A 26,960-nucleotide genomic window follows, 5' to 3' on the forward strand; every position below is an offset into this window, starting at 1 on the left:
GGTGGAAAAACTCCGTATAAACTTACGATAGTAATTAGCGAACCCTAAAAAACGTTGTATGGCCTTGAGAGAATTGGGTGTTGGCCATTCAGTGACTGCTTGAAGTTTACCGGAGTCCATCATAAACCCCTCATCGGAAATGATATACCCCAGGAACGGAGTAGAGGTCGTATGAAAGGTGCACTTCTCCAGTTTGGCGTACAAATGGTGTTCACGGAGACGGGAAAGGACGTAGGAGGTGTGGCGTATATGGTCCTGGAGATCTTTGAAAAAAATCAGGATATCATCCAAGTATACAATAACAAAAATATTGAGTACCTTACGAAAGACGTCGTTGATGAAATCCTGGAAGACAGCGGGAGCATTACATAAGCCGAAAGGCATTACCAGATATTCGTAGTGTCCACTACGCGTGTTGAAGGCCGTCTTCCATTCATCCCCCTTCCTGATGCGCACCAGGTTATAGGCACCACGCAGATCCAACTTGGAAAAAATCTTGGCCCCCTGTAATTTATCGAACAGTTCAGTAATAAGGGGAAGGGGGTAACGATTTTTAATAGTTATCTGGTTTAAACCCCTGTATTCGATGCAAGGCCTCAACGACCCGTCCTTTTTCTTGACGAAGAAAAACCCAGCACCTGCTGGGGAATTGGAGTGACGAATAAAGCCTTTTTTGAGATTCTCCTGGATATATTCATCCATAGCGTGAGATTCTGGTAACGACAAGGGGTAGGTCTTGAACTTGGGTAGGGAGTAACCAGGAACTAGATCGATTGGACAATCATAAGTCCTGTGTGGAGGCAAGAGGTCTGACTGTACCTTATTGAAAACGTCCCGGAATTGATAAAAGAAAAAGAATGGTGTATACAGCGCTAAAAATGTGAATAAAGTGCAATACTAATATTGTGCAACAATGTGAACAACAACAATAAGTGAGGCAAGGCTGCCAGGAGAACTAACCCAAACACAGTTAGTGGAAGACACGTGAAAACAATACAGACCGGCGCCTTAAAGTCCAAATGGATGGAATTAGGATAAGTCCAGAGATTGGTTGCAGTGTCCAATGTATGATGATCCAGCCGCATGTACAGCAGATTCCTCAGCAGCAACAATGATACATGATGCAGGGGAGACAAGAAGGAAGAATCATAGCATGGCACTGTTTAAACTACACATATAACATATAAACATAGACAGACACGCACATACAACAATAAACAGATAGGCTGACTAATATACAGAGAATTTATTAAACACAATAAAAAGCAGACAACCGTTGAGGAGCAGGTCTAGGATCCGGTGTGTAAAACCGGAATCCTACTTACAAGAAGTCCACAGGGTATAAGCAGGTGGATATAGTGATGGTGGTCCGGCGGCAGCTGTTGGTGGACGCGTGCCACTTGTAGAGGGCTGCAGGCACCTCTTCCGATCGACGCCGGTCAGGGCGTCACTGCAGGCAGCTTCCCACAATGCCTTCTGTCCACGCCCGGAATGACGTCACAGTAGGCGGGACAGCGTTCCGGAACTCACTCCTGTTGTTATATCTTCTATACACCGTAAACCAAAAGGACTCCTGCAAGGGTCTGCTCCTATACCAGTATACTGCTGGAATGATTCTCAAAGGCCCAACGCGTTTCGTGCGCATGCGCACTTCATCCCCTGAAGTGCGCATGCGCACGAAACGCATTGGGCCTTTGAGAATCATTCCAGCAGTATACTGGTATAGGAGCAGACCCTTGCAGGAGTCCTTTTGGTTTGGGAGCGGAGGCAGTACAGTCAATGAGAGGATTGTTAAGCTGTAGCCAAGGAAGACCAAGGGTAATGGGTATCCCAGGAGCGTGACTGGCATCAAGAACTAAGGTCTCCTTGTGCAGATGTGAAGACAGAAGCAAGGGAGCCGTCTCTAAGGAGATGTGGGCCGGGGTAAGAGGACGTCCATCGATACCGACGAGTGCTTTGGGAACCTTCTTTCTCACTAGTGGTATACGGTTTACCCTGGCGAATTCAAGATCCACAAAGTTTCCTCCAGCTCCTGAGTCAACGAAAGCGGCGGTAGAAATCTTGAACTTATCGCCTGAAAGGAAGACTGGAAATGTAAGTTTCTTAGGGAGTTCATTTTTTTGAAGGGGACGTGGAGACATTACACCCAGAGAGAGCCCCTCTGTACTCACTGGGTGTTCCCGTTTCCCGTTTCCCGGACACAATGGACACTCCCGAACCAGATGTTCCATGGATCCGCAGTAGAAACACAATCCCCCGGCGTGGCGGAACTGCCGTATCGGTGTGCGGATGCGTTGTACCCCCAATTGCATTGGCTCTGGCAACTCCAATGCAGGACGAAGATGTGTGGTAGTACTTGGGGGAGCAGGAATGCTGCTGAGAGTACTGGGGAATGGAACTTGAAAGTTATGGAAGCGAGTGCGCTGACGCTCTGAGCGGCGTACCTGGATGCGTTGATCCACTCGGACGGCCAAATCAATCAGGACCTCCAGTTGATCCGGCCTGGATTGGCGAGAGAGTTCGTCCTTGATGGGATCTGCCAGGCCTTGCCAGAATACGGAGACGAGAGCCTCTTGTCCCCAGTTAGTCTCGGCTGCTAGAGTCCGGAATTCCACAGCATACTGTGTCACCATCCGCCGTCCCTGAGTGATCTGGAGGAGAGAAACAGATGCCATCTCCCGACGAGCGGGGGAATCGAATACCCGTTGAAACTCGGCTTTAAATGCCGGGTAATCTTGGGTAAGGTCAGAACGTCGCTCCCAAACCGGGGAAGCCCAAGCCAGGGCGCTGCCAGTGAGGAGGTTATAAATGTAGGCTACCTTCTTGCGATCAGTATTGTAGAGATGGGGGGCCATTTCAAACTGAACCTCACACTGGTTTAGGAAACCCCTACAATCTTGCGGTTCACCTGCATAAGGCTTGGGGGGAGGAATCCTTATATCTGAGCTACTAACTGCGCTTGCGGAGTGGGGGTTTACATCTGGCGGGGTCACGGTCGGTACCCTGTCTGAGAGTACTGCGACCTGGCGTGTAAGTGCCACAATTTCATCCGCCATGGCCTGGTTTTGCTGAAGCAGATTAGAGAGAAACTGCTGTAGTTCGGTCTGGTCTGCATCTTGTGGGCTCAACATAATGTTACGCCGGTGCTGCCCGCAGACCAGACCCGTCCCCTGAGCTGAAGGGGGAAGTGGTAATACACGCACCCGCAGCAAAGTGAGCGTGTCCGGAGTGTGGTATGAAGCGTTGCCAGGCCAGGTGTAGTAAGGTAGACAATACTTGCCGGTACCGGTTGTAGAGATAGAGTGATGAATGCCTTGCCGAGGTCAGGGAGTGGAGAGTGGAGATAGGTCGTAGTCCAAGCCGTGTTCAAGGGGTTACCAGAGTGAGCATTGTCCAAGGGGTGCCGAGATCGAGAGCCAGAGGGGGTAGTCGTACAAGCCGTGTCAGAACCTGTGAAAACACTGAGAGAATCCAGAAGTACTTCCATACAGAGACTATGTCGAGCGACGAGTGATGGGAAGCACAGGCATAATAAAGCTGGGCAGGCCAATGGGAAAAGGGGGCAGGCCTGGAGGACTGCAAGGAGTCTTCCCTGATAGGAGGGAGGTGTTACAGCCCAGCTGAGTGTAATCCTTGATTTGCATGGAACTGTGTGATGCTTGGGGGCGACGCCTCACTGCAAGAGCAGTGGTTAAAAGTGCTCTGTTAGGCGTGTGCTCTGTAAGCTGGGAATGCATGCACATAACGTCTGGGGCTGGCGTGCGTGCAGGAGGGCGTGGGCGCGCCCGGCGCTGAGCAGAGGAATCGCCGAGGGGAGTGATCCCGCGACGGCGGCAGGGGCGAGGAGCCGTGGAGGCCGATAAGGCAGGATTGTTTTGTGTGTCCAGGGGCTCCCTGCGGAGAGGGAGTGCTCTGTGTGGGAAACGAGGAGAACGCCGATTCCTGACAGTGTGTGTGTGTGTGTGTGTGTGTGTGTGTGTGTGTGTGTGTGTGTGTGTGTGTGTGTGTGTGTGTGTGTGTGTGTGTGTGTGTGTGTGTGTGTGTATGTGTGGTCACTCTGCCTCAGGCCAATCAGAGGTGCGGGGGCGGGCGGGCCAAGGGACCAATGAGATTTCCCCTAAGGACACAGGAAGATGCAGACAGGCATACAGTGCTTTCACAAATATATAATAAGATAATGTGGGAAGAATTTGAAAGATATTGCTTAGCATACAGTATCTTTGTAGCGGTGAATGGTAAAGTTCACTTTATACCAGGTGTAAAACATAATTGTGATTTAATCAATCAACATAGAAAATTACCTCATTAATGGAGTCAGCTGTACTTTAAATACTTGGTTTGGGCAATAAAGAGAATAATTATAAATACAGAGTGAAACCTGCCAGACATCTGACTGCAAAAGACTGTTCATGGTCCCAAGGTTCAACTAAGTATCCGGCCACTCCTCCTTCTCTTACCGTGCACCCCAAAACTGGAACAATCTACCGGAGACTCTCACAGCCGCCACCAGTCTAAGTTCTATCAAAACTAAAGCTATCTCACATTTTTATCTGGTCTGTAACTGTTACATACGCCTATAATATATATTATCTCTAAGGCCAAGTCAATAGAAGGACAGGCCACGCTGAGCCGTGCGGACGCTCCGCGCTGAGCCCCTGCATCCTCACTGAGGATGCCTAGAGAGGGGGCTCACGCGAGCGTCCACAGGCGTGCGGAGGCGCTGGATTTTTCAGCCAACAGCCAAGCTGTTTTTCAGCGCACTGTCGGCTGAAAACATCCAATCAGCGCGGGCGATTGGCCCAGCGACGTCACTGCCCCGCCTCCCTCAGTCTCCCCCTCGCCTAAGATCGCGCCCGCTGGCTCGCCTGCATGGGCATGAAATCGCGCAGATTTCAGCAGGCGAGCCTCAGCGTCAGCGTGGCTCCGAACTCCTCACCCCTCTATGGCCCCAGCCTTACTGTGCATGCAATGTCTTGTATATAATGTATAACCCTGTTCACTTATGTAACTATGTATTTGTAACCATGTATTATTTGTCATCATAACTCTGTGCCCAGGACATACTTGAACACCAGAGGAAACTCTCAATGTATTACTTCCTGGTAAAACATTTTATGAATAAATAAATAACCATTTTACATGACTGATTAATAAAAGGTAACATTTACAGCTGGAAATGTGTTTAAGATGGAAAGTTCAAAAAGTAACGGCTAATTTGAAAAGGATTAAAATCAATAACAATAAAAACGACACTCGCCACATAAATAATAAATGTGAAAAGAAAATGTATATGAATAAAAATAAATTGCAATATACTGTGAGTGATATGTGATCAGAGATCAATATAGTAAAAATGCTGCTTCTTGATGACTGTCCATTCAATCTTTATTAACAAAATCAGAGTCTCAACCCTGGAAGAGGAATAACACAGGGCGGTGGTTGCCGAACGTGTCTACATTGTTCACCCCCTGCTAGAATTGTATTTTCCACTAACCGTAATTAATACATGTTATTGCCTACGCATCAGACTCTTGCTAATAAAACTGTTTGACCGATTCCAGAGTTTGTGGGGGAACATGTCTAATAAGGCTCAAAATAATGCCCCTCTGTGTGTGCAGAAAGCATGGGTGGTACAGTTATCAATTACTGCGGGAGCTTCCAAAGTCACGCCCCACAATGCCTTGCCGCTGTGGATGCAAAGCATGGTGGGAACTAACTTTGGAAGCTCCTGCTGTAATTGAGAGCTATACCACCCACTATTAGGTGCAGTTTGGGACCTAAATGGACAGTCCCCACACGGGCTCAGGATCCACCATACTGCTTGGGGTCCATCATTAAAAAATATTAATTGGCGAATCCCTTGGAAACACCTCGATATCAATCAAGTGCAGAATGTTAAGACACCACTTCATACGAATATTGGATAGTTATTACAGTCAAATGATATAAAGGCCTTAATTCACTGATGTACACAATAAAGGGCTTCGCACCTCTCTTCCCATGGACAAGCAATGTATGTAGAAGAAAAACAAGAGGGAAATATATAGTGCAGGTTGTAATGTTTCATTTGATAAAAACAATAGAGTAAATACTCACAAGGACTCTGCTTTCATATCAATTTTATATGGCAATATCTCCAATGTTGCCGGGTGCCTGGCCTCACTGATGCCCTTCCCAGGGTCCGACAAACGCTGAAGATACAGACGTGAGGTATGCGAAATGCATAGGGTATCTTTGGTGATCGTGGGAGACTGGCATTAATCCAATTGGTAGTGACATCAAGTAGCCACTAGAAGTGGTAGTAGTAAAGCACTGCATACATTATTGGCGCTTGTAACAGGGGACTTATCCCTGTTCACAAATGTGCCTCTAATCCAGCAGTGTGGTGGTTAACTGCTGGTAGCAAATTAACTAACACGACCTGCCTGATTACAGGTGGTAGAAAAAGCCTGCCTTTGAGACAGGAAGTGACTCTCCTTAGCTCTGACTGAGAGCTGAACTTTAGAGACAGAGGAGTGTTCTTGAGTCTCCCAGGAGAGACTGACCAAGAGAACACACATCTCTGGAGCTGACCGGTCTTGAGCTCTGCCCAGCAAAGCTGATTGCAAGACACCAAATAAGACGTCTAAACCTGGATGCTGATTTTCTGTGCACGCACGGGTGCGGTTCCAGGAGAGCAGAGAAGCTTACTCTACAGCAGCTAACAGATAAGACTTTCATTATTAAGAGACTGTTTATATCTGCTTATTTCATGCTATATGTTTTGGGGCTGCGAGACATGCTTGACTTAGGGAGTTGTGAATTAATTGCATGGTATTTTCACTAGAGATACTCCTAAGTGAATAGAAGCTTTGTTCCCCCCCCTGTGTTTGGATAATTTCCTGATGAAAAGGAAAAGGCACAATAAAGCCTTATTATAATTTCACCTTATAAACGTCTCCAGTTGTGTACCTCTGTGAACGTCCGTCTACAGCGCTATATAAATTAAATAATGCATATTATATGTAGCCCTGGTAAGAAATGGGGCTATAGTTCTATCCTCCTCCTGGTATAATCCCTGCTAAGGGCAGGTTGCCAGGAGTTATCAGGGATTTCCCCCACTTCAAGCACTTGCCCTGAATGGTGGAGGTAGGTCACCTGACCCTGTGTCCATTCAAGAGACACAGGGGCGGTGCCTGCTGATATCATAAAGAGCAGTGCACTTCCTATTTAGGGACACAGAGTTCCGACAGTGGAGAGAGTCAGAGTTAGTGTTAGGGAGGAGAGGATTGAGCAGCTTATGAGTAGATTATAGTGAGGTGGACCAAATAGATTATAGTGAGGTGGACCAAATACCTCTCACCCTGCTTAGGGGGTGAGGGAAGAGCTAGCCCCACTCTGGATGGCTCTTGACTCCAGAGTGGAGGCAGGGACCGTCACTAAGGAGAACAGCTGGTGGCATTGTAAATCAATAGTACCTGTCTGCTGCTGTGGGAGACTGAATAAAAGGAGTCTGCTGTTTAAAGAGACCCTTGTGTGAGACTGGAATCTCTCATCCCTGGGAGGGGGATTTCTGTGGTAGGGATTCCACCCCGCATCCCTGGGGCTTACTACAGATGGAGGCACTGCACCATTGACGGAGAACAAAGGCATCCACCCCCGTAACCTGTCCTGTTGTCCCCCATGTCATCGCAGGAGACTCAGGCCCTCCTGTTGCCAGCAGGTATGCACCACACAGAGACATGTAGCCAGACCCCAGAACACCTTAGGGGGCCCGATCTGCGACCGGGGGGGATAGATGGGCTATATATATATATATAAATAAAATGATTCAATTATGCATCAAAGAGATACCAATGAGGTTAGCATGCTATAGAGAAGCCCGCAGGAAAGGTATCAGAATGATACTACATATTAGAAGAGATATGTGCAATTATTAATATTTCACACTATGGTATTTGTGCACCCATAGTTTACCTTTATAATAAGGGAACTTTGTTACTGGCTTTGGCCAACTTTTAACTGCACAAAATCGCAAATACGCATATGGTTCATTTATTTAACCCCTTCAGGACCCTTTCACATACTTCACAAAGTTTCATCCATAGGACAATAAGAAATTACATATATTCAGTGAAGAAACAGAGTTTACCTTGACGAGCATGTCAGGCTTGAATCAGGTTTTGACCAAAAGATGCAACCAAATGACTCCTTTGTTACACAGACTTCGGTTCTAAATGTAAAAATGTCACTAGTATATTTTAGCCCAATTGGAAGGAGAGCAGGAATTGTTCTTTGTTTTACATATTACACACAAGTAATTTATCTCCTTGAGCCACCGGCACCAAAATTAGATTATAAAGGCTATAGGGCCGTGATTTGTGCTTGGAAGAAGAAAAAAAAATCCATTAACTGCACTGTCATTGCAGCCCTCCCAACAACAATAAAAATAAATCAAAAAAGCGCACCGCCTTTCAGTGCCGCAACATATTGTGTTGATTTTACAAAATGAACTCTTTTTTTCTGCAAGGGAAAGGACTGCAACCCTACACAGTAATGCACCTGGCAGACAAGGGGTTGCGGGAAGAAGGAATAGTTTCTTTTCCTCCTGAGGCTACAGTGCAGTTCTGAGCACAGCTCACTGTCTGCTTTGATGTCAGAGGTGCAGGTATGAGAGAGAAGAGATGAGGCTCCAACAGGGAGTTTTTCTTTAACTCCCCACTTGTGTCTTTGTTATTTCTATACAGCCCTCTTAGCTGTGATTCAGTTAGAATTACGCTGTTGCACTAGGGGCCGGTACAGTTTTTTGTGTTGTTGTTTAATTGTTTTGCTTATGCAAACAGAATAGAGAAGGGGGAAAAAAAAGTGCGATAAGACTGGTCTGAGCCTTGCGGTCGGGGAATATGGTAAAATCAGACCAGTCAACTGTGAGCTCACGGATTCAGTAATTTTTAATATATTTATCCAGTTAAAAGCATCTTGGTGATAATAAAATAGTACGTTTGACCCGTGTAAAAGTCTAAGCAATAGGACTTTTCTGAATCAGAAAACTAGCAGAGGGTTTCACAATGAAGCATGTAACCAAAGAGAAAAGAGTGCTTGGAATTACTCTGTGGATTGCACCTTTAATCTGCACATTTTTTAAGTATTCATTTTTTTTATTTTTGGAAGGAGTCACTTCCTGCATTACCCTCCCATGATGACATAACTCCTAAAGTATGCAGAGGTTATTCAACAGCTGCACAAATCATGAATGACAATGAATTCTGATAAGCTTAAGCGGCTGGAAATTGCTGTGCCCGATTGTTATATTGCGTCACTGCTGCAAAAGCGATATATCCTCTGCATATTTCGTATTTAACCCCTTTGATGCCAGGGCGGCCCGCAACCCAATGATGAGCCTGACATCTGTGAAGTACCCTGTGAAAATAAAATATGTCTAATATTCACAGTAAGTAAAATGTTACTTTAAAAGGCAGCCTACACCCACATTTATTATCCGGTGTTATGGCATAAGACACCTTCCAAAAAAACATTTAGATTTTTCTAAGTCCTAAATTCTTCACATGTTGTGAGATGTTTAATGCTCCAAATGAGAGAACACAGAACTATTTTATGGATGAACTCAGGGCCAGGGTTTTGGCACCTTATGTTAAACCAGCCAACCAGCCGTTCCAACTGTCTTTTAATAATCCTATATATATTTCCATTCCATATGTGCATCAATACAATCTACACGCTGACAAGTAATTAGCTAACTTACAGATTGATCCGTTCTCTTGTAAACGATCGGCGAAGATTCATCTCGGGGGTTCACTAAATAGCTGTCAGTGCAGCAGAAGAGGACCCAAGATGCAAAGTTCTGTGGGGAATATCACGTGACCAGGCAGTCATTAGATATAATTGGTGCACTGCTAGAGAGAGGGCAGGGCTCAAAAATGGGTGTGCCAGAGCCTGTTTCAGAAGAGGATGGGGATGTGACTTTGTAAATGGTTGCTATAGAAACAAAAATGCTTGTTACATTCTAATACATTTTTTTAAACAGTACAAGTATTTTCTCATAGTATAGAACTAATTTATTAAAAAAAATACATGTAGCCAGGTCCCCCCTGCCTGCCAAGCCCCCCTCACCTTCCTGGCGATCGCGGGTGCCACCGAGCCCAATGGCAGTCTCGTTGGCCGATCGGAAGAGTGGGGGCGGTCAGGATCCTGCTCGGGGGTTGCCGGGGACGCGTGCGGCCGGTTGCCAGGGCCGCGATCGCGTTGTTAGGGCTCCCGGCGCTCCCGAATCAGGGCAGCGAGGGCGCCGCCATCTTCTAATTGTTGGCGCATGCGCAGTGCAGATCTCGGTGCGGTGCCAGCAGGGAAGTTTGCGCATGCGCAGGAGACACGCGCGAACGAGGGCCAATCAGGAGAGGGCTCACAGAAGGGACTACATTTCCCATGAGCCTTAGGAGCGACCAACGTGACTCCAAGGAGCCAATAGGGCTACAGTATCTCCCTGCTCAGGGATAGATACATTTCGCGGGGTTTAGGAGCACGTTAGTCGGCGTCAGGAGCAGCTAGGGGAAGGAGGTAGGGTGCAGGAGTCAGTGACTCCCTGCACTAGGCCAGCAGGCCCCTAGGCCCCAGATAGCCCTGAGTCACCAGTTGTTTGAGTGTTGTAGGGACAGGCCCCAGGTTAGGGACCCTGCCCCTTACTACACAGAGTCAGTTAGGGACACAGCGGACGATGCACGTACATTCAGGGGTTTGGGCTCAGACCTCCGCTGCTGCTGCAGCAGCCATCCGGGTGGGATCGCCCCGGACGGTAGTTCCTGTATTCGTCAGCCTTCGGATCCTTTGTGAAGCTCCTTGGCAGGCCCGGGCACTGGAGTGCTCGGCAGGTAACCATCAACAAGTGCACCAACGATCCTACATATATATATTATTAATACGGGACTAGTGGCTGCGCAGTCACACATATCATCTCCTTTTAAGGGTGCAAGACATATTGTGTGGGGTTATTGGACACGGGGTGGGATCACCCGGTGTAGGTGGGAGCGTCCTGCGAGACGCAGTAGTCAGTGTCTCCTCTAGAGAGGGACACCTGTTGATATATGAATAAGTATATGCTATACAGTAAAGTCATTGGTTATTTTACATGCGGTGTGTGGAGTGATATATATATATATTTATCCTGCGCGGAACCACTCCTCCTCTGGTGGGAGCCATCGCAGGTGGAGGCGTTGCACCACGAGATTGTGTTATATGTATGTACCCCAGGCTCCCCGAGCGGAGGCTTAGGCTCCTGAGAGCCACACAGGTATACACAGCAGGTAGTAGCGTCTGTATTCACAGGGAATACCCGTTACACACATATAGAATATTGCTTGCACTGCAGCTTCAAGGGATCAGTAGGAAACTCCATATCACGCTTATGAAATGATTAGGAATGTGGCTGCAATATTATCAGGGAGTGGATTAAAGCTTTGTTCTTCAGACGGGTGTGGCTGGCTCCTGGGGCCGTGAAATGGTTCACACTTTCATTGGCTAAATGTTTAAAGGGCCAGTCTCATGCTGCAGGTAAAAAATAAAAATGAAACCACATATCAGCATAATCGGCTTTCCATTGAAAATATTAAATCACCTTTAACATTAAGCCTTTTGCATCCATTTCTCCAGGTCTGCTGAACTCAAGAATATCAACTACAGGTGTTTATCTGACTAACAATGGCTTCATAATTACTATGTAAACAATGTTCAAAACAAACAGCAACTTGCCTCATGTTGTGACAAACAGTCATCAGAAAACATCAAAGATTGCCAAAACCCTCCAAAACATTTGCCTACCACATAAAAGTTAAGTTTACAAAGTGATTTTAAAATACTTATATTTGTAAAAAAAAAAAAAAAAAAAGTGTATAGTACCCACACGGGCTCAGGATCCACCATACTGCTCGGGATCTGTCTTTAAAAAATAATCATTGGCAAACTCCTTGGAGACACCTCGATATCAAATCAAGTGCAGAATTTTAAAACACCACTTAAGTAGTTATTACACTCAAACGATATAAAGGCCTTAATCCACTGATGTACACAAAAAGGGCAACACACCTCTCTTCCCATAGACAAGCAATGTATATTCGAGAAAATCAAGAGGGTTCCATTGAACCTATTAAACACGCTGCTATCCTTAGTTCCCTCTTATCCTAGCAGGGACTGTCCCATGTTAAGTCACAGCTCTGTACAACACATTCATGCCTTTTGCTTTGTGCTATACGAGCCCTGTATTTATGAAGATCACTTCGCATTGCAGCTGACCGTGGACGCCCTGCTTCCTGAGATACTTACTGGGAAGGCACCGCTGGTAGCATGTCCTCCAGGGGAAAATGGAGGGTTAAATCTCCTGCATCACCCTGGCCAATAGGAAGCCGCAAGTCATCCATCGCAGCTTCCTATTGGCCCGCTTGACACAGAGGATTTAAACCTCCAGGAAGTACCAACTTCTGTGGTAAGTACCTCAGGAAACAGGGGGTCTGAAATGAATATGGTTCAGCTCCAGAGACCCCCTGCTTCATAGGGCCGCTGACAGCTTTTCTGGGGCCCAGGAATGGAGTCCGCCCCCAGGCTTCGGGTTGTTGAGCGAAGGTAGGGGGGCGTCCACTCCCCCTCTTTCTGTGGCCCTGTGAGTCTTCCCCCCCCCCCCCCTGTCACATACTCCTCCCCTTCTCTTATTCATAAATGTGATTTGCTCCTTAAAAAAACAAAATGTAAAAATTCCAATAATGAATATAAAATGCTTATCATTAATTAGCTATTAAATATATCACTGTAGCCATCCGAGCATTCATTTAGAGTACCTAGGCCTGATGATACTGAATAAGTTTACGCTCAGAAACAAATCGGCGTAGAGCCTGATCAGGCAAGTGCCAATACAATTTGCGTGGAGCCCTCCCTGCAGCGCCTCCGCACTGTCCCCATGCTGATATAAGATGGGAGAGAGAGAAGGAGGTATGATGATACATACAAAGGGTCAATGTGCATAGGTGTATCAAAAGTATACAAAGTATTGAACGACCGGCGCCCAAGCTCTCCCACTTGAAAACTCCAGTTGGAAGATAAATCCCCTTGCAGCCGTTTGTGAGGAGCATAATTTTTGTGAGGATACATAAATCTCCTGTAAGAGATCTCCCTAGGGAGGTCTCTCAGCAACAAAGTAGAAAAAACAAAACAGCGCACTGGCGATTAGTGTATACAGTAATACTGTATACACTAATCGCCAGTGCGCTGTTTTGATTTTTCTACTTTGTTGCTGAGAGACCTCCCTAGGGAGATCTCTTACAGGAGATTTATGTATCCTCACAAAAATTATGCTCCTCACAAACGGCTGCAAGGGGATTTATCTTCCATATATATATATTAGAAAAAAAGAGAAAGGAAAAGCGCCCGATCCATGTGTAAAATCCAATAATAAAGGTTTAATTGACACGAACAAAGACAAATGCACACTCACACTTTGCCATTATAATAAAAGTGTTGTATGGGATGCCAGCAATCCATTAAGTATATATCTTTATTCACTATATTATAATACTTTATATTATTTATATTATATTAATAATTACTTAATGGATTGCTGGCATCTTTTAGTTGGTCTCCATTCTTTGTTCTTTGTTCGCTCCACTTTCTTTTCTTTTCTCTTTTATAAATTATCATTGTATAACTATTAAATTAACATTCCAATTCTTGGGTTAGATATTATCCATTTTGGAGGCAAATAATATGATTCCCCTGTCTTTTTCCATTTTCACATGATTCATTTATGTCAAATTAGTCTTTCAGATGAGACATATATTGGCATACATATATAAATTATCTGTTGCTAAATTTTCTCTCAAATTGGTGGATATATAATTCCAATATTAAATAAATATAGTGTAAATATGTCTTTTCAATCATTCCATTTATTATTACTTTCAAATTTGAATTGAATTTATATTTATTTTTTATATTTTATATTTTGTTCATTGGTATTTAGTTTGATACATACAATCAATTCACATTTTTTATTTATTTTACATATTATATTTTCAAATACATTTCCCCATGGAAAGTTTCATTTATTCCTTAGAATTACACATTATTTAATTATTCATAATATTATAATGTGTGATCAAATACATCAAGCTTTTAAATTAAATTTATTTACATTTATTTAAAATATTGTGTTTTAGTTTATTATTTATTCAATATACTTATTTAATTTGTTTATATAGATATATATATATATATATATATATATATATATATATATATATATATATATATATATATTGTCCTTGGCATTCCATTGCTGTTATGAGGAAGATTCATTGATAGACAAATATTTAGATATGTTTATACTGATGTATGTGCAGATCAATTGTAATGAAATCGTTTGTTTTCAAACAGATTGATATGAGATTAGTAGCATCAGTTACATAGGTTGAGTTTTAATGTCTAGCTATGTTGAATAATGTTTAATATATCAAGGTTACATTTAATATATGTTGTCTTTTATATAATTAATTCTTTCTTATAGCTATTCATGATATATGATTTAGTCTATTAATTTCACCTCTAATTGTTGATTTCTATTTTAGTAAATATGCATAATGTCAATCAATTATTATTGGTATTGTATATTATCATCCAGCACAGATGACCTAAATCAATTATTAAAAACACTTGGGTTTGTAATTGTTCAATAGGACTAAGGCATTATAAAAAGTAAGCCATTACAAGGGTAGTCCATCCCCTGATGAAATCCGCTAAGTCGGAAGAAACGCGTAGGGTCACGTGGTCAATGAACTACGGTGGTGGAGCAGTTCAGACGCCAAAATCAGACACCAGCAAAGAAGTTCCCTGAATCCTGCCCAAGACGAGCCGTGCTGAACAGGAACTGCAGGCTGCTCATTCGGGTTGCCGGAGAGACAGTGAGACGGTGACACCAGCAGCAGTGAAGCCTTGCAGTTCATACAGCGAGCCAGAACGGAAGGAACTTGCTACAGTCTGACACATGTTTGGCGCATGGGCCTGTCCCATACAACACTTTTATTATACTGGCAAAGTGTGAGTGTGCATTTGTCTTTGTTCGTGTCAATTAAACCTTTATTATTGGATTTTACACATGGATCGGGCGCTTTTCCTTTCTCTTTTTTTCTAATAGGTATCTGCTGGGAGGTTGTTGACCCCAAGGAAGAAACAGCCTGGACCACAATTTTCCTATAAGGTTTTTTATGATTTCACAGACACAGGACATTTTATTTCTTTTGTTCATCTGGACTATTGTTTTTTGAACAGATTTATTTTTTCACAACTTAGACATTTTTTATTATTTTTTATTATTTTTATGCAATCATTTTTTCTATTGTAGTTTTATATTTTTGCACATTTACAACCATTTTGGTATTGTATACATGTTATATTTACCTCCATCGTCATAGTTCATACCATTTAATATAACTATATATGGTTTGTTTATAGGCATCTGTGCGGGGTGTGGCATTTTGATAATCAGTTTCAGGGTTGCAGTAATTTAGGTGTATGCTATCACAGGCGCTGTCCCTAAATTTCTGTTCTCATTGTGTGTGTATATGTATGTGTATATATGTATATATATATATATATATATATATATATATATGTATATATATATATCACCACAATTATTAAGGTTATGGTGGGTAAAAAAAGTGACAAAAACCCTCCACAGTAAAGCATAAAGCAACTGTAAATATTACTGTATGTTCATTTGCATGTCTTAGACAGGTCTGCAACCCTGTCTTTCCCCATTATCGCCCAGCATACAGCACTTCCACTGCAGCAAGGGATTCTGGGAAATGACATGCAAATGAGCACTCAGTGCCACCTTTTGTCTCAAGCTCTTATTACACAAGCAAATCCTGAAGCCAATGCATGCTGTTTTAAACACAGCTTTTAGACAGAGGCTGGGATGAGTTGCAAAGCCATTAAACCCACTCACAGACATGTTTCAATATATATATATATATATATATATATATATATATATATATATATATATATATATATATATATATATAAATGAATGAATGAATGAAACAAGGCAGCAGGCACTCTGTAAACAATGAAACACTGATGCTTATCCCATATGCGATATTGAAACAGCAGATATTACCAGATCTTCATCCGGAAAGAAGAGACAGCACACAGTCAAGTTGAAATGACAATATATTGAGGTAACAAAAACCAAGGCACTACATCCGACGTTTCGGTCAGCTACATGTGACCTTCCTCAGGGATGTGCATTGAAAGAGTGCCAGTGAACAAACATATATACCCAAACCAATCGACATAATTAAACTCACCCATGTGTATCCAATTGCAAACATGAAAACGCAAACAGGTGGTGTTGGTGACACGCAATCACTTCGTGGAGCGCACCGCCATCTTGCAGCATCATCTGCACTGCTGCACACATACAGGCACTGTGACTCATCTTTGCCTGTATCCGCGCCAACCTCCGGCGCCGTCGCGTGACGTCACACTATGTGCCGTATTCGCGCATGTGCAGTGTGAACCGAAGCCTCATATAGCCTATATATATAAACACATAGTAGTGTGTGCGCAGCAGCGATGCTCACAGGTGCCTGGATGTACTGCACAGTACAGATTATACAAATGCTGCAATATATCTGCCCATTACATCTATAGGCAAATCCTTTGTCTCTAAAGACCTATAAAAATACAGCGACAGAATTGGCGTATCTTGGCGAGCGATGAAAAGATCGGCCAGCTGTTCCAGGACCCTCCACTTTTCTGTTACAGACTTGGACCCAGCATAGGGGACATACACATGGGTGAGTTTAATTATGTTGGTTGGTTTGGGTATATATGTTTGTTCACTGGCACTCTTTCAATGCACATCCCTGAGGAAGGTCACATGTAGCTGACCGAAACGTCGGATGTAGTGCCTTGGTTTTTATTACCTCAATATATTGTCATTTCAATTTGGCTGTGTGCTGTCTCTTCTTTCCGGATGAAGATCTGGTAATATCTGATATATATATATATATATATGTAACGGGTATTCTGTATGACCTGACCCACCCAATCTCACAGTGGCCCCTGTGGTCTAACCAGTCCCCATTACATGGTCGTGTCTGGTGGTGCACCTGTTGGCAGCAGGACTCCTGAGTCTCCCACATGATGGTGTTTGGGGATTATCAATCCAGACAGGTAGCTGAGGTAGTGTGTGCGAGTCCTACCTATATCCAGTGCAGCGCCTCCACCTCATCAGGATCCCTGCGTCCGCATGGGGATGGTTCTGATGAGGAACTCCTCTGTGGTGCCTTCCTCTGCAGAGTAATTCCAGACTCATACATGAGGGTATCTTTTATCAAGGACATCTTTATTGGCATGGTGGTATGGGCCAGCTGCCCCTCACAGCTAGCAGCTCAGCCGCTCATCTCTCTGCTGCACTCCATTAGGAAGGTTCCTTCTCCTCTAATTAAGTTGCTCTCCACCTCTCCTCTCAAAGAGATTCACCAGCTTCTCTGTCTCCCTGCTCAGAGCTGCACAGACTCACAGCTCTTGCATCACACCACTGCAACACTGTTGCAGACCTCCACGTGCCTCATACTGAACCGAGGCAGCACAACAACAGGAAATTAACTCCTAACTTTAGGCAGTGCTGTGTCTTATATCACCTCCAGAAACACAGACACACTCTGGGTCACTAAGGGTGGACACACAGCATGTTGTCACTTCCTTTGGGACATATGACACCTCACCAGGGTTTGAGGACAAACCTCCATGATTGTTGCTGGCAATCCTGGATACTTACCAGGTTTACTGCCCTCATGAGAAAGAGATATGTACACCAATTTTACACATGGCTACACATTTTATATATATATATATATATATATATATAGGTAACAGAGCAGATGGCACACAAATACAGATGAGGACAGGTGCTTAGTCCCATATGAATGAATACAATCAAAGGCTCCTTACCAGGCAGACCAGCGAATCCAGGGAATCCAAAGCAGGCACAGCAAGGAAGAGACAGCACACTTGTTAGCAAAAAGAATTGTATTAGTGAAGCAGGCACAAAACACCAACGTTTCGGTCCTAAAAACAGGACCCTTGATAAAGGTCCTGTTTTTAGGACCGAAACGTTGGTGTTTTGTGCCTGCTTCACTAATACAATTCTTTTTGCTAACAAGTGTGCTGTCTCTTCCTTGCTGTGCCTGCTTTGGATTCCCTGGATTCTCTGGTCTGCCTGGTAAGGAGCCTTTGATTATATATATATATATATATATATATATATATATATATATATATATATATATATATATATATATATATAACAAATGGAAATATTACTGTATTTAAACACAGCTTTTAGACAGAGGCTGGGATGAGTTGCAAAGCCATTAAACCCACTCACAGACATGTTTCAATATATATATATATATATAAATATATATATATATATATATATATATATATATATAAATGAATGAATGAATGAAACAAGGCAGCAGGCACTCTGTAAACAATGAAACACTGATGCTTATCCCATATGCGATATTGAAACAGCAGATATTACCAGATCTTCATCCGGAAAGAAGAGACAGCACACAGTCAAGTTGAAATGACAATATATTGAGGTAACAAAAACCAAGGCACTACATCCGACGTTTCGGTCAGCTACATGTGACCTTCCTCAGGGATGTGCATTGAAAGAGTGCCAGTGAACAAACATATATACCCAAACCAATCGACATAATTAAACTTCTTCTGCTTCTTACTCTCTTGGCCTAAGCTGCATGATATCCCCTCCCTTCCCCTGGTAGCATGGGGGAAGAGAGAGACAGTTTCTTCATAAGACCTCTTCTCTTTATCTCTCTCTCTGGTCTAACTGAACTAACTAATTTTGGAGGCATCTCCCAATTTGAACATCCTTGGGAAGTGTCTCTAACTCTGACTCATTACAAGCCAGGGCCGGATACAGATTGGCCCACACACACCAGGGGGCGTTCCAACCAATATCCACAACTTAGATTGACAGCCTCAGAGTTGCTAAGCCTGCCCCCGAATATTGATACAATATTCAAGGCTGAAATACACATACAGGCCAACTGAAGGAATTAACCTTTCCACTGCCTGCACTAACAGGACTGAGAGAGAAAAAGCCCAGAAAAATAAATAGCTGCCGGAAGGCCAGGCTATATATATATATCTCAAAATCAATACACAATAGATAATCAATTTGAAATACATGGTACTAAGTACTTAGTACCTTCTATTTCAAATCGATTGTCTATTGTGTATTGCTTTTTATATAAATATTTTTATACACTAATCTCCAGTGTGCTGTTTTGTTTTTTCCACTTCATACATAGGTACAAGAGGCATGAGCAGTGGCGGATTTCCCATTAGGCCGGGTCTAGGGCGGCAAAAATGACCGTCCCCCATATGCATTTGCCGTGCTCTCAGCCCTATCGGGCCTGATGGGAAGGCACCTAGCTGTATCGACCGCCTCATTGCTGCCGCCATCCTTCTCCTTTGACAAGACACCACTCTCCAGGACACAGTGCCGGAGAGTAATGGACAAGCAAACTAGGTACCTGCCCAAGGCTTGCTGAGACAGACTGACAGGATGGAGGCATTCCTATCTATATGTCCCTCTGTACGTCTATGTGCGCCCTTGCATGTGTGTGACTATGTCTGTGTGATTCTCTTTGTCTGTGTCTGACTTTCTCTGTGTGCCCCCTTGGTAAGCGTAAGGTATCATGGGGGCCCAAAACTAGTGCCTCACCCTAATGCCAAGTATGAAGTTACTCTGACTCTACACAGCAGCCAACACAGATGTAAGTGATTGAACGCACTTTTACAACGTATATTTTTTCATTGTCATGAAATATACAACTTTACACATTTTAATGTAATACATCTCTCACCTCTCAAACGTAGTTGATATAATAGACCTCATGAATTGTCAGCGCTCCACTAACAATGTATCGGCATAAACACAAGAAAAAAACAAGACGATATCTGTGATGGAAAATGATTTGGAGAAGTAGGAGGAGAATTGAGGCACAGTTTTGTATACTTTTGCTCAAGTGGTTGTAACCCTAATACTATGTTCACTTTCAATGAGGTCTATATTTGTGTAGCACTGTTCCCCCCACCCTCTGGGAGAATTACTGCTGTTGCTGCTGTGTGGTGCTGAGGCATACCAGCTTCAGTGGGTATCCTAGAAGTACCAGGAGCAGTTCCCTCTGAAGCACTCTCACACACCTTCTCACTGACTCAGTCTAGACAGGTATATAATAGAACAAGGGGATCTTTATTCAAGCAGTCACTCCATGATGATCTTACAGCAGTGCAAGGTCTCAGAGGCTCCAGGCCTCTGGATGATGCTTGACCCCAGCTAGTACAGGGTCTCTTCTATTAGATCAGGTGTTCCCCCAGCCCCTAAGGACTGGGGGTTAGCACGCTCATCCCGGATGAAAGAGACTCACACCTCTACTGCTCTCTTCCTCCTCCAGAGCAGGACTGAGTAAATTTGGCACTGCCCCTCATTAGGAACCAAAAGGGGCGGGTTCATGGTCTATACCGATCCCTGATAGGCTTACACAGGCCATGAGTCACCACCTTACTTCTGTCCATCTGAGAGGGGCATGTAGGGGGGTCACAAGCCCACAGAATCAACCTCTTACAGCCTGCAGCTAGCAGGAACTTACCTAACAGGGAGGGGAAAGACAGGCAGAATAGACATACCCTGTTACACTTGATAAAATTAACAACATTACTATTTGATTCTTGTAGGGTGTGGACGTCATCACAATAGTTAATAATATGCAATGTTTCACACAGGCATTCTATGGACTAGCTTAACTTGCATATAAATAATGCGCCACTCTGAAGTCCCGGCCACGCCCATTAGCATGTTTTATTAACCCCTTCACTGCCAGAGGGGCCAGCCAAGCATTGCATAGAAGTTCCATTTACACAAAGCATTATTTTTTTTACAAGGCCTCTTAGACTGTGCCAACAGTTATTATTATTTGATATTCTTTATTTATAAATGTAATTATGTATGGACAACATGATTTCCTATGTAAGGTCTCTAACAAAAGCCGTTTGTATTGTATTTTATATTTCATTCGCTTTTTGGTTTTTTCCTCCCTTTTTTCAAGGTCAAAATTCGCAAAGCCCTTATATAGGGCCTCATGCAGAGAGCATAGAATTTTAAAATTGGCGAATTTCATAAAAAGTAGCTTTTTTGGAGAGTTTTATTCTCCATATGCAGAAAAGTGCGAATTATGCGTGTGGCGAGTTTAAATTGGCGAGATGCGCGCTTCAGAAACGTGTAAAAACAAATTCGCGCCTTTTTTTTCCCCTTTACTATAGGCGGCGAGCGCCATCTTGCCATCTTTTCCTGGCGCGGCAAAAATGCGAGAATCGCGCCATTTTTTGGCGCGAACAGCCGCTACTTGCCGTTCGCACCTCTCTGCATTCGGAGAGTTTTAAAAATGGCGAGATGGAGGATCTCGCCAGCCGCGAGGCGAATTTTAGCAATTGAAAAAACAAAATGGCGCGTTTTTCGGAACTCGCCATTTTCTGCCGGTTTCTGCGCGAAATTGTACAAAAAATGGCGAATTTCGAAATAACGATGCTCTCTGCATGAGGCCCATAATCTCTTACATGGCAGAGAAGATGTCACAGGGCTGAACACTTCCACTTTATTGCTGCTTCATTAAATGTTGCCAGATAGGACTGTAGATTTACCGCCATGACTACCCAGAGAGGCTTGTAATACATTGCAGAGGAGTATCTTACACGCCCCTCTGGCAGCCAAGGGGTTAACGAAATGGTCAACTTCTAGGTGTGTCCCATTGAACTATTTAAACAGAGCAAAAGTAAGTGAGAAGTGCTACCTTTAACTGCTAACTCGGGGTTACGGAGAGTGCAAACTTTCAGGACTACAAAGGTCCCTGCTACAGATAATTATACAAAGATTACATGCTAGTAAGTCTGGATATACAGGGGTTAATTCGTGGGATACAAAATGTAGCATAGCAACACAAAAAAGGGTAAAGCCTGATGACGGGATCTTGCAGTCCTAAAAGTGTGCACTCTTTTTAACCCCCTAGTTACCTTTAACAGCCATCGCGTCTACCTTACCTTTGTACCTGTGTCTGGACAATTTAAGCAGGCAGGGTGTGACAGTGTATTAACATGCTCTTTGCCGTGCAAAAGTATTTGTCTTCCTTATTTGTCTTCGGCATAACACAACGCAAACCAACATTTACTTTGTGTCAACGCCCTGTGCAATTTAGTGCACATTCCAAGTCTATTATTACAAAACACTGCCACCTAATGGACATGTAAGGGTAGAGAACCACTGAAAATCAATAACAGCAAGGCCCGGGCCATGGTGCTTCCGGCCGCGCGGAGGCGTGCGGAGGCTGTGGGAAAGCGGGTGTATTCCCTGGCCATGGTCGACGGGCCGTTCAAGGCCGTGGGGGCGTTTCTAGGGGCGTCACGGAGCTGGTTCTCCCTCATTGGGTGAACCGCTCACGTGACAAGCGTGTCGCGCCAAGAAATCAGTTTAAACTGATTTCTTGCGCAACGCGCGCCCCCTCCTGCCTCCGCCCGCGTGCGCCCGCACGGTCTATGGGTGCGATCACTGCCTTAAGGTCTCCCACACCATGGACTCAGACTAAGAAATGTATCAAGAATAATGGTAACAAAGGAGGAAGAGGGAGTAGATAGTATGATACCTTTTCTTGTACCAACAAAGTAGTTATGTTACAAGCTTTCAAACCTCTTAGAGTCCCTTATCGGGTATTGCATATACAGTGTTTGTAAGAATAAGAATAATTGTTTTTTCTTGTATAGCATTGACAGTGCACGCAGCGCTGTACATAGAATTGTTGCAGGCACAATTCCCTGACCGGTAGGCTTACAATCTATTTTTTTTTCAGTGCCTAAGGCACCGGGAGATAAAGTGTTTTTACTTACCCCCCCCCCTTCCGGCCACCTTTGTAATATTTACTGTCAGATGAATGTCAGAAAAGTTGCCCATTTAAATGACAATGAAAGATAATGCAACCGTAAATCAAAGTTTTTACATTGCATATTATTTTCTATCTTACAGAACCATTAAACTATTTAAACTCCCCCTCCTGCCAACATCAAATTAATGGTCACAAGTGGACTAAGTATGTTAGCACTGGGAGATACTGTAGGCAGTATGAATACTTTACATTTACAAACCAGCAGTATCACTATTTATTTCTTAACACAAACAGATAATGGTACTGTGTTAACCCCGTAGCATAGACAAACAAAAGTAGGATAGAAGAGATGCATTTAATGGCTAACCCGTAGTCAAAAAGAGTGCTAGTTCTCAGGACCACAACTGTCCCTTCTTCACCACCTTTGTGGTCCTGAAAGCTTGCACTCTTTTTAACCACAAGTTAGGTGTTAAAGGTATCATCACTTCTACCTTACCTTTTCTACTACATTATTAGAAACCTACAGTTTTATGTCCTTGAAGAAAATGTATTTACAAAAGTCCCTCTTCATTCTGATTTGAAAGCGGAAATATTACACAAATCGTTCTAAAACATATCCAAAAAGCTGCATCCAGTGTCTAATAGGTAAAATAAAAAATAAAGTCAGGCTCTGTATTCTGGTTTTAACACACATCAACTACTGTTGTTCTCTTATACAAACACATACCATAACAAGCAGTGCATGTTCCCAGTAGCTGCACTGATAGCTTGAGATGGGTACATTTGCTATAAGATGACCGCTCCTCACATGTGTAGCTGTGCATGAACTTTCAAGCTCACACTTCTCCTTCAGATTCTGTATATTAAACATGAACAAAGACTTGTAAAATTTTGAACGGTCTTCAGGACACCTTTTCCCCAATGGGTACTTTAATGCATTTATTATTCTTCCCTCTATTGTGTCTCGTATAATATCTCAGTAAAGGGTCGCATACACTGACTAAAGCTATACGAATACAGTTACATGGATGAAGACCTACAACAAGAAGCCCCAAAACCAGCGAGATACATGTATATGCATTGTACATGCATTTGGTAACGCCTTTCTATAGTGCCCATGGATTGCAGCCAACAAGTAGTAGAGTGTTATTCTTCAGAGTATCATCTGTCACATTCACTGATTTCTATCCAAATCCTATACTTACTTTATGTAGGGCTGCCCTTGTGGGTATTTGGTAAAGCCTGGCAAGGAATCGCTTGCATTCTAATAAACAACCAGAAAAGCCACTTTGGCATACATGGAATTACCCCTAATATGCTAGGAAGCCACTTCCCCATGTTAGAAAAGATTTTAGCCCCACTCATTTGAATGGACCTGAACTTATCTCCAGTACTGTCAAGCAGATTGACATCATATTGAATAGGGATCTATGTTCCTTAGGGTAATATAAAGCATATGTGAAAGGTCCTAGAACTTCATTAGAAAACAAATTAGACAGCTAGTAAAAGTATCCACATAAAGACGGTTGTAGCTCCCCTGGCAGCAACTGGGTTAAAAAAAAATGGCCAGTTTTCTCCCAATTTTTGTTTTAGGAATCTCCGCCTGCAGAACTGCTGGTCCTCCCACTTACACTACCCACAGAGCTACACAAAGTAAAACAGATAGAGCATTACACAAGGAAGACCCAGTATGTGGGGGATCTTTACGCACTTAATATATTTGGTGCTATAAAAGAACGCACACATAAAACTAACTGAATGAGGTTTCATATTTGCAGTCAAGCTTCAGGTAGTGAATATTTTCATGTAGCAGTCCTATAACCCAATACATACCTTTATACTGTATCTAACAAGAAGTAGCTAACAGTTAGTACTATAGGTACAGAAAATTGCTCTTCTTACGTGCGCAATTGTTTTCTGCAAGAGAAAAACAAACCGCAAACTCACTCAATCAAAGGAAGGAAGGTCTACTACTAATGCATGTTTCAGCAAAATGTATTCACTTTATTTATAAAGCACCAACATATTCCACAGTGTGTTACAATGGGAGCATAAAATCAACAGAATAACACACACAATAAGGACTAGTGACCACAGACTGATACAATAGGTACTGAGAGTTTACAATCTATACAGTATCTATAGAGCACAGTTGAAACAAGGCTGCTCATTGAAAGTCTGTATATATATCAGCTATATATCTAGGTGGAAGTGGAAAAGTGTCCTCATTCATCCATGGTTCTCTATCCACTCGGCATCTGCATAATAGGAACCTGTATAAAGCCCGCTTGTTGTTTCTCAAGTTGCTTCCAACATTGGCATCGGACCTTGAGAGTTTCAACCTTCTGTAGCACTCGATCATTTTAGCAGATATAATAAGGCCATGCTGCATTAATCAGACTACAAGGAAGTCCGCAATGGTGCTGTCCCATATGTGTGATGTATACTGTAATTCCCATGCAGCCGTCAGCAGGAATACTTCCAAATCTCCGGTACAGTGAGCCCCCCTAGGTGAGCTCACAAAAGAAGGCGCACTGAGAACAAGTATGATGTATAATATATATTAAGAGAACAACAGGACTACATGGTACAGAAAAAAGTATGACAATAATACGAAAATACAAAATTGCAACATACATATATAAAAATGGTGAGAGCGTGGACCGGGAGATCCGGGAAAACAGCCGCTGGAGTAGGTGTTGAAGGTCCGGATCACAGTCTCCGTCAGCTATTCTTTAAACCTCTCTTGACTGGTGTATGAATCCACCAATAGAAACTCACGTAGCAACCCCTTGTGACCTCTACGCGTTTCGCACTGCGTGCTTCATCAGGAGTTCACATGGTTTTCTATTTTCTTGTCTTTGCATTAATCAGAGAATAGTTTTCTATTCAGGACCCAAAATAGGAAAGTAGCGTATGTACAAATTTTTCAAGTTTCTCTAGCATTATCTCCTTGTATTTATCTCCCTCAACTGGAAGTCCCTGAGTGAAATATATACAAATAAATCTGCATTATACAAAATATATTTAAATAATGAGTTAGATATGCCCAAGTTTAGTTCCATAATTCTTACACCAAGAACATTTTAAAACCACAACAAATCTTCTATATAGATAGGCAGAAGAAAAAATGTCCGTAGAGCTTTCCTCTTTCAATCTTGTACTTTTAAGCCCTAAGCCCTGCAGGCAACAGACTCCCAAGACTATCCTCAACTCTGCTGTTAGAATCACTCCACTCTCTCCTAAATCTGTATCAGCTTCTCTCCTACTGAAATCTACCTCCCTAATTACTTAAGGCGATACACTCCTGTGCCCCTCCTTACATGTTATCCCTAATTTCTCGCTTTACACCTGCTCGCTCTTGAGTTCTGCTCAAGGATGTCTTCTGTCTACCCCTTTTATATCTAAAGCCCTCTCCCAGCTAAAACCTCTCACTGACTGCCCTACTCCTCAGGAATGCGCTTCCCCTCAATATCCGACAAGCACCATCTCTTTCCATCTTTAAGACCCAACTTTAACTCCCCTCTTTAATTAAGCATTTGGGTTGCTCCCTTAACTAGTACTATACATATATGCATTTACCCAGATTCCTTGCATAAACACTTGCGTTAACACCCTCCCTACTGTCTTTGTAGGCTCTCCCTACGTACCATTTAGATTGTAAGCTCTTCGAGGCAGTGACTCCTTTTCCTAATGTTAACTTATGTTGTAAGCATGTAAGCCCGTAATGTGTCATTATTTTGTCATGTGTATGTAACCCCCCTTGCCCATCATCCTAAGGAGTTTACACCAAAGGTCTCATTAACTGGCTTATTCAGTGTCTATTACCTTGTCAGGGTGCTGTATGCATGTAGACTGGGTGTTGGTAATGCAATGATGGGCGCCAGGAACTTTAGTCATACATACAGGAGCTTTATTATCCGCCATTGATAAAGACTCAGT

Source organism: Ascaphus truei, chromosome 2 (genome assembly GCF_040206685.1).
Source record: "Ascaphus truei isolate aAscTru1 chromosome 2, aAscTru1.hap1, whole genome shotgun sequence".
Lineage (NCBI taxonomy): Eukaryota > Metazoa > Chordata > Amphibia > Anura > Ascaphidae > Ascaphus > Ascaphus truei.